Source organism: Amblyomma mixtum, chromosome 2, assembly GCF_055824585.1.
Source record: "Amblyomma mixtum isolate Tamu chromosome 2, ASM5582458v1, whole genome shotgun sequence".
Lineage (NCBI taxonomy): Eukaryota > Metazoa > Arthropoda > Arachnida > Ixodida > Ixodidae > Amblyomma > Amblyomma mixtum.
The window spans coordinates 171,415,603-171,424,486 of record NC_143013.1 but is presented as its reverse complement, the minus strand read 5'-3'; the positions used below and the strand labels follow the sequence as shown (position 1 = coordinate 171,424,486).

Below are 8,884 nucleotides of genomic sequence, written 5' to 3'. Positions count from 1 at the left end.
AATTGTGTCGCTGAAATACGGCGTAAGCCATCGAATCGTGTTCAACCAATTAGGCTTCATCGTTGCACTGCTATCACGTTAGAGAGTGCGGATTGTGTCCAGCAACGCCATTTGAAGATGGTGCATAGGGCGTATAACTTGCACCTGCTTCGATGCGGAATAGTGCAGCGGTAATAGCAGTTAAGCAACCTCTGAATCTGAAGAGCATAACACAAAATGAAGTCGTAAAAGCCAATGCCAACAATTTATTTTAGGATCTGAAATTTCGAAGAAACTCCAATCGTTTTATATTCAGAAGATCGCAAGGTGTAGAATTCTATAATAAATTATAAGCTTTCATCAGAGCATACTAAAATATGTTACAAAAATCTATTATTCGTGTGTTATTCGTTCACATCGCGCTTTTCTGTTTGGAGAAAATCTTAATAAATGTAACGCTAGCATTCTATGCTAGAAGTGGTCATATATGAACTTAAGTCAGAAAAAAGTTATTGTACACGAGCCATTCTTAGATTGTTTGCATTTTTGTGTCTCGCAAAGGGAAGTTTTAAATTTTATTGAGGCAATTTATTGTCAACTCTGGGTCGCCGGTGATTGGCTTTGGAAAGAGGCACTGCTACATTTTAAAAGTTCAAATACCTGCGCACTCTTGAAGTGCCAAGAGCACTACATGGGGCTTGTCATTCTGGCTTGCCTGATGCAATGACGACGAAGTCGTCACCGCACTTGGCAGCCTTGAACGAAGCGTTAAAGGGGTGCAGACACCTTATTTTGGTGGCATGTTTTCTTTTCTGCATTGATGCGGACGGCACTGCTATGCACGAATCACTACCTGGTGTTCGCCTATGACCGCTAAATAATTTATAAATAAATTTATCTCTCACGCTGGTTCGGTTTGAACAGCCGAACGATTAAAGTTTCTCTTTGAAGTCTTTGAAGTCGCCAGCTGAAGAGTATGATGGGCTTGAAAAAGGAGTTTGCCACCCTGTACGTGCATTTCATCAAAAATGCAAAAGAACCTAACTAGATGCTTCTGCAGATGCAGTCTTCTGGCAGCAGCGGCAGTGGAGTCAATACTCTGGCATAGCTTGGCTAATAATCTTAAAGTTGCTGCCGTGTTTCCTGCTGGGAACCTGAATTTACCCAAACCGGTGTTATCTTCACAGGAGATCTGCATGCAGCTCGTCAAACCGCTTTGAACAGTGAGCTACGACAGGTGCTTCGTTGCTGCCGAAGCTCCTAAAGCGTCAGCCTCAGCCTCAGAAAGAAGTCATTACAGTGTATGCCTCATTTGCCAGCAGCGGAGTGAACACGCTGGCACAACTCGCCTTGCAAGCTTACGGGTTTGTTTTGAGCACCATTGTTCGTTTCTGTGCTGCTGCTACTGCCTATGTACACTGTTGCAGACTGATTACATCACTGGGTTTCTTTGGCAGTTTAATATAGCGTATACTTTTTATCTATTTTCTGTGCCTTGCTGCGAGGCCGCGTGACAGTACCAAATTTGAATGAGTCATTAGGAACAACCTGCGCGAAATGCGATGGTGGCGTTGAAGCATTGTCTGTAACCATCAATAGCAGCGTCTGTCTCTGTCTATGTCATTTCGACGCGTGCTGTGGTAGTTTGGGATCCACACTGAAATGATAGTGGGAGGGCTCTAAGACGGCGTGAAGATGTCGGCATTGTCGCAAGTACAAATCAAGGAAATATCGAGAGAAAACTGCTGTTCAACAGTCTGTAGTTGTCCGTCTTCTCGGCATCAAAAGGAAACTCGAATTTCTGGTCCTCGAGAAAACGGTGGATGGTTTTGAGGCATCGCTTCAAATCAAATCAAATCAAATCAAAAATTTATTTTCAACATTGATACAATGTTGATGGCTTCCGTGACAAAAAGCTGTGAGGACAGCTTGACTAGGTCAGGGAACCATTTTGGCAGCAGCGACTTCATATACACTTCAATAATTCAAATACAAATGAAATGTGCAACAGAATACATACATTGTCTTACTGAGTACAATAGTTAAAATGCAAGTGAATATTGTAATGGAATACACGGACTTCATTCATCAACTTAACTACGCCACAAAAGAACAATGTGCCCTACAATAAAACTACGCAGCTATTGTCAATTACATAAGATGACTTCTTGCTCAAGTCTTCGAACACTAGAATTAGTCAAGATGTCATCTGCAGCTTGTTTCTTTTGATCAGCCATAAAACGGTCTTTATAGGCGCAAATTACTTACTTAAGTATTTCACGCATTCAGGTGCTATTCGAACTGCTTCAACCAGTACTTGTTCTCTTAAAGCTGGGAAGCGCTTACTGGCTGTTGGTTTTTGTATTACCCCGTTCTTGAATCTGCGGGCTTCAACTTTCATGAATGGATAGCCACGGCACGATTTCAGCCAAACCCTCTTTGCTTGTCCTTTACTCAGCTTTCTGTCCGTACTCATCTCTCGTTAAAGCAATTCATATATATTTCTAGCGCCCTAGCACTCAAGCGGACATTCACATTAAAAGCCGTCCTCCGGCATGATGTGCCATTCTGCCAACCGAGTTGGCGCCAAATTGCCCAGGTGTATATAGAGTGGGCTTTTTTTGACCTTTATAGATTTTTGTTTTGAATATTTTGAGAGATACGTCCATGCGGTCCGTTGAAGTAGATGTACAGCAATGAAGGTATTATGTATCTCACAATGATCAGTAACTGAACAATTAACCCACTTAAAAAGTAATGAACCTTTTATTTTTGATTTTAAAGTTATATTACGAAAGCGAAAGCAGGCTGCATCAGAGGTGAGCCCAGTTTTTAAATGATCTTAATCGGCAATGTGGTTCGAAATACCGAGCGTCAAAAATACGCATTTGAAAGCATGTTCAGTCGGTTTGCATGCATTACCTAAATATGGTATCATCGCTGAAATCAAGCCAATCTCTTCTACATTGTGAAATACGACAACAGAGCTTTATTTTATGGATATGAAGTACGAGAAATGCCATTTTTAATATTCGCTGACTGATATACTCATAGAGATTTAAAATGTACATTTTTATCTTCGATATTTTGAAACACATTATCGATTAGAAAAAAAACTCAGAAACAGAACTCACTGTCCGTGTTGACGGCCATCAGTTTCGCAATACAAGCTTGCACCTTCGAAATAAAAATAAAAAAGTAGAAACGTTAGGTTTAGTTAATCATTTAATTATTGATCAACATGACCTACATAATGTCCGCACTTCTGTACAATCCGCCTCAACAGACGGCAACTGCGTATCTGTAATAGTTCTTTAAAATAAAAATCTGTAATGAGTTTAAACTTTACATAGGCCGCCATGAGTACTGGTGCCAAAGAAGCTCGGTCACGTTTCCATGCGGAATATCTCTATATAGCTTTCACACAGACGTCTAGGGTCACCGCCATGTTGAACACTGGACTGCTGAAACTTCTCGCACAACCGGAGGGAGCGCATGCAGATACGAAGTGGCCGTGCTCTCCTGACGGACTGTTCAAAAAGGAGATTTTAAGAGGGCACTGAAAAAGTCTAAGTCGTTGCTTTAGTGCTCTTTCCTGGCATTACGTATTTAACCCTCGTTTGTGAGCGCTAAAAGTTCTCCCTGTTCGTCCGTTTTCCTCCAGCATATTTTCCCGACATTAAAGATAATCAGGCGCGACGGACCTCCGCCGAATGCGTATACAGTAGTATGTGTGCCCAGAGTCGCGCACTTTAATGACGTCATTAAGACCCGTCAGCGCGATAAAGACGCGAAATTAAGGAAGAAAAGGTTTGGCAACGCCTTCAGTTGAGGGCAGCCTTGGCTAGCTCGAGAACTAGCTGTAGTGCGGCAGGAAGACTGGCGGACACTGGGAAAGTTGAATCCGCGAAGAACGGTGGCCTCGCTAGTAATTTCCGTGCCGCAGCTAACATTTCCTCGCGTCGGTCTCAAAGCCTTCCCTTGCTCTTCATCTTACCAAAATGATTTGATGCTTCCGTTTCGACTCTTGAAAAGCAGTGAACAGACATCTTCCAGACATTTACACAGTACATAAATCAGCTTCGTTAGTGCGAACGGGCACTAGGCGGTAGAGATGTGTGAAAGCTTCGCTTTCTTTGGCCATTTCGTGAGGTGAGCATTGTCATGTGCATACCTACTTTGCTCGTTTCTCAGAGGTTAATGTGGAAGAGACTCATAGGGATGATATGGAGGTTTCGCATAGTGTGTGCCGTTTACCACCACCGCTTACCACGGCTGCCAATGTGCATGGGCAGGTGGTCCGATGCGCTAGGTCACCGTCAGGTAAGCGTTGAAGGTGGACGGCATGCACTTTTAAAACTCTGAATTGGTTCACTACGGGACCTCGTGCTTTGATCGCCGGGTGCCTAGTTTTGATCTTCACTGAGTTAGAGGTCAAACCATGAAAGAGAGAAAAAGAAATTGACTCAATATTCATGACTGGCAGTCGGACTCGCGACTGCGAGAAGAGATTTCCTTTAAGGGCCGATCAGCGACACGACTAGGCCATCGCCACCGCCAACACGCCTCGTGTTAAACTGCACCACAGTCTCGCGCTGTGCCCTGGAGAGCGTCGTTTTCGTCTACTTCCATCTGCTCCGTCCCGCGGCACTGCCTGCTCACCGTCGTCTTCTAGGTGGCACAAATTCGTGCTTTCGCTCCTATTCGAATGCAGTAAACATTCAGTGTAGTGTCTTTTTTCTTCCGCTCCAAAGCAAGACAAGCGGTTGTGATGAACCAAATTATGGGGCGCTGTGAGTTAATATGGACTACCTGGGGCTTTGTAAAATGAGCAAAAATAATAGTACAAATGTAAAAAGGTTTACTTATGCAATCAACATGGGAATTGGTGATTTTTGTGATCAGTTAGCGCATTTCGCCTGGGTATATTATTCGTACATATTACCCACTCCGTTCAAAGCCACTCCACAATCGCAAATCGGAATGCGCTGCTGAAGGCGCCGAACGAGATCAAGATGTACAGTTTGGTGTGGTATAGTGGTGCAAAGCACTCATACGAGAACCCTGCTTGTGCCCTCGATATGACTGAGAAGTTATTGGAAATGGATACTATAAGAATTATCCAAAGAGAAATATTTAAAAAAAATCGTGATGTAGCCTTCGAAGATGAGACTTGCCGAAAATCAATAACAGATTTACGGAACAAATGAATTTCAGAAGCGTATTCTTTGATGAGAGTTATCGCAGTCACCACATCACTAATTATGTACTGCTTTTGGTGCTCACGCTCATGTTTTGCTGATGTCTGAGGTTTAGCTTTGCCATTTTCTTTTTTCCCCTCTTCGGTTTGAATAGACAACTGCTTCCACGCCTGTACGTCTACAGGATGATGAAGCTCAACAGTGATGCATTCATGCTATCCGAGTAGATCCACCAGATGGGCGACCCTCGAACCTGTGACTACCGGGTGGTGATGAGCCCTTTCTTCGTGCTCACGCTGCTCGTGCCCTACCTATTCTTCGTTAAGGTCGACGACCCTCGCTGGATGAAAAACCACCAGCCTTTCTGAATTGTCAACATTGTTGCATCCTCAACGCTGTGCGCTTGTACGAATTATTCATGATACTCCTGGCGGCACAGTTCCTCCATGTAATCCTCGGTATCACCTTTTTTCCTGGTGTCCTCTGCGACCTCTGCTGTCAACGCATTTCGGGTTTCATGGCCGTCGAGATGCGAGAGTACTGCCACACGGGCTGAATCTACGTCTTGTTTCAACACTGCGACCTTCTGCACACAATGCTCGTCGTGTTGCGCAAGAAGTTCACCCACATAATCCACTTGCATGTCTTTCATCCCGTGATCGTCGAATTGCACGGTGATTCTACGCGCTTTCGGCGCCCTATGGACAGACGGCATTGAGCACGCGCCTAAACATGCTCATCCAGGCTATTTTGGAGTCTTATGCTTCTTAACGATGCTAGTTGCTGATGTTCGCAAATACCTCTGGAGGAAGAAGTGCCTCACGACTCTGCAGATTGTTAAGGTCTACATAATTATGGTACATATGACAATACTACTGTTCGTTGACTGCAGCTTCCCGAAGCATTTGGTTGTGTTGTAGCATTCAGAAGTTCATTGTGCTGTTTTCTTTTCCTAAATTTCTACGCTAAGACGCCCAGTCACATGACAAGAAACAGCTGTGAAGCTGCGAGCAGCAAAGCAACTGAGACGGCTGCTAACAGAAAAAAAAATGACTAAATGAGGCGCTTCACGGTTACAGACGAAAGTGTAAACAAATATAAGGTTCTAGAAAGGACAGCTAAAAAACCATTCACTTAAATCTCCGAGGAATTTGCTGCTGGAAGCAGACGGTAAGGTTTCAGTACAGTCTGGAAACGTTTGTTTAGCAGATTTCTTTACATATGAAGGAATGACACCTACAGTTAGTAGCGTGAGCTAGCAGTGAAACGCGCAAATCAATGTAGCATCAATTTTTGTGAGGACGTTTTTATTCCTATCTCCTTTATGAAGATAGCTGGCGGATGATATACCGGGTGTTTCAGCGAACACATTCAGAAATTCTTAAATACAGGCTATTTAAGAAAAACGGATAATTCTTCAGAAAGAAACTGTTAGTTGTGGCGGCGTGAGTAAGTGTGAGGGAAGTGTTAATTAGTAAATGGCTGACTAACATTTACGAATGAACTTTTTATCTAGCGAAATTTGGCAGTTTCTGTCAATGGCGAGTTTTTAGCCGGGGAGACGAAATGGCATATCAGTTTTTAAAGCACAGAAAAAGTAATTATCTAAAGTCCTAGAGATCACAAAAATCTAGTGCTTTTTTGAGCATCAAACCGAAACTCGACGCACAAGGTGCGCGGGAAAAAAAGTGTAAGCACATCGTCCGGTGATGGCGTGCATGTTGCAAAGACTGCTGCGCCCAGTTCGAACTGCCTGTGGTGATATCCGCTGCTAGGGAGCCTGAACGCTCCCTGAACATAACGCCGGCCGCTGCCTAAGCTGAGCGTCGAAGTTTCCTAGCAAGGAAAAATAGGGCGTATTATCGCGATGGAAAGAAATACGAACAGTGCGGAGCCTATGCGCTCCGCCCTTCTAATTTCTTTTCGCCGCTGTTTTTACCTGCTGGTAAGAAAAAAAGACGTTAGAGTAGTTCTAGAACGCATCACGGACGACTCTATAGCCTTTTGCTACCACCGATGCAAAATAATGATGAAAAAAAAATGTGAACAGCAGAGCGCATAGGCTCCGCACTGTTGGCATTTCCCTCCATCGCCCCTGCACATTTCGAATTGGCACCTGCCGTTACAGCAACACGTCACCAGCGGATGTTGCGTTTGCAAGGCAAGGTTTGTGTGCCTTGCCCGACGTGGGCAAGGCACACAATATAACACGGCGCTCTCATACAAGTCAAAACAGCTCACAAAAGACAAAAACAGCACAAGCACGCCAGCATGGCTCTGTCCAATAATATTCAGAGTCTCTTCACTGTGAAGTGTTCTCATTCCCCCACGTTCCCCCACTCTCACCTACTGCCCCATTGTGTGCTCAAGCCATACTTTACTCTTATTGCAACCTGACAGTGGCAGAGTGGATTAATGCTGTGGAGATTAGCATTCGTCGCTAGCCACTAGGATCGAACACTTTATCTGGTCTCATAAAAGTTACGTGCTGCAGCGTGCACCATTCTCTCATCTGTCCTGCTTTCCGGCTATGTCGCTCCTCTTCTACTTTGGTGGAGCCGCCGCCCGTGCGCGCATATGGGGTGCAAGCCTCTACGAAAGACTGTAAGAGCTCATCCCTAGACAGTCTCTTAAAATGGGGCATGGCCAGCTCAAGCATGTTTATCAGCGGCCTCTAGGTTTGCGATCCGGCTGTTCCGCAGACCCGCAAAGAGATCGCGACCTGGGTCGTGGTTCGCCCCTACCAGCGGCAGTGTGACTACGTTTTCCGGAGGGCATGGGACGAATTCTCCGTCGCCCGTGCTCTGATTGCACTTATCTAGCACCAAACTTTTCGCGATGCTAGATGAGTCTGAGTTTCCCGGATCGTACCAGCCTGGCTTGCCCAGCTGTTCTTCCGTCTTCTCAGACGCTACAACTTGTGCCGCGGATGCCTTTTGAGCCATGCCGCTCTCGCCACACCCTGCCTGGCATGTGGGCGCTTCAGACAGGAACAAAAGGTCGCACTGGGCAACCTGGTCGGCCAAGCAGTTCATGTTGCGCTCATCAGGGCCATTAGTATCAATAACAGCATGCTCCTCGCAGCAATCGACCGGCACCGACTCATCACTGGTCGAATTCTTCCCAGGCACATCCGTGGAGCTCACCTCCACCTTGGGATTCAAAGACTCCTGGTCTTTGTCAACAATAATGCCTGACTCCCCAACTCGCGGCTCCTCGACACCAACCACAGCTGCACTGTTTGTGGGAACACGCGATTCCTCTTGTCGCTCCTCAGTAGGAACCGACTGAATGCCGCTGCCGCTATCCTCTCTATTCACTGCTTCGATCAGCGTTTCATCAGCGTCCCATACGATACGGTACGACGGCGATTTTGCCGTCTCCGACAGTATACACACTGCTCTCCGTGAGCATTCCTCCTCTTCAATCCTTTTCCTCTCCTGCCGTAGCTTCTCTTCGGCTACAGCTAACTGACGCATGAGGTCTCTAATATACGCGTCGCTTCTCTCTTGTTCTCTGGCTCGCTCGGCGTCTGACATTTGCGCTCGCTCCTGGCCATACCGATACCCATAGCCATATCCACTCCGCCAACCAAATGTGGCCATTGCGCCTCGGTTACTCTAACCTTGCGGCTCAAACACTCCCGAGGCAAGTAAAGTGAGACTGGAGAAACTCACTCTGTTATCGGGCTGTCGATCATGGCA

At 45.6% G+C, this 8,884-nt stretch overlaps 1 protein-coding gene across 2 annotated transcripts in view; it reads left to right on the top strand.

The window, feature by feature from the left end:
• The window catches only part of LOC149361603 (3-alpha-hydroxysteroid sulfotransferase-like), a 90,151-nt gene that overhangs the window by 41,082 nt on the left and 40,185 nt on the right, over positions 1 to 8,884 (top strand). The gene's annotated exons all lie outside the window — the stretch shown is intronic.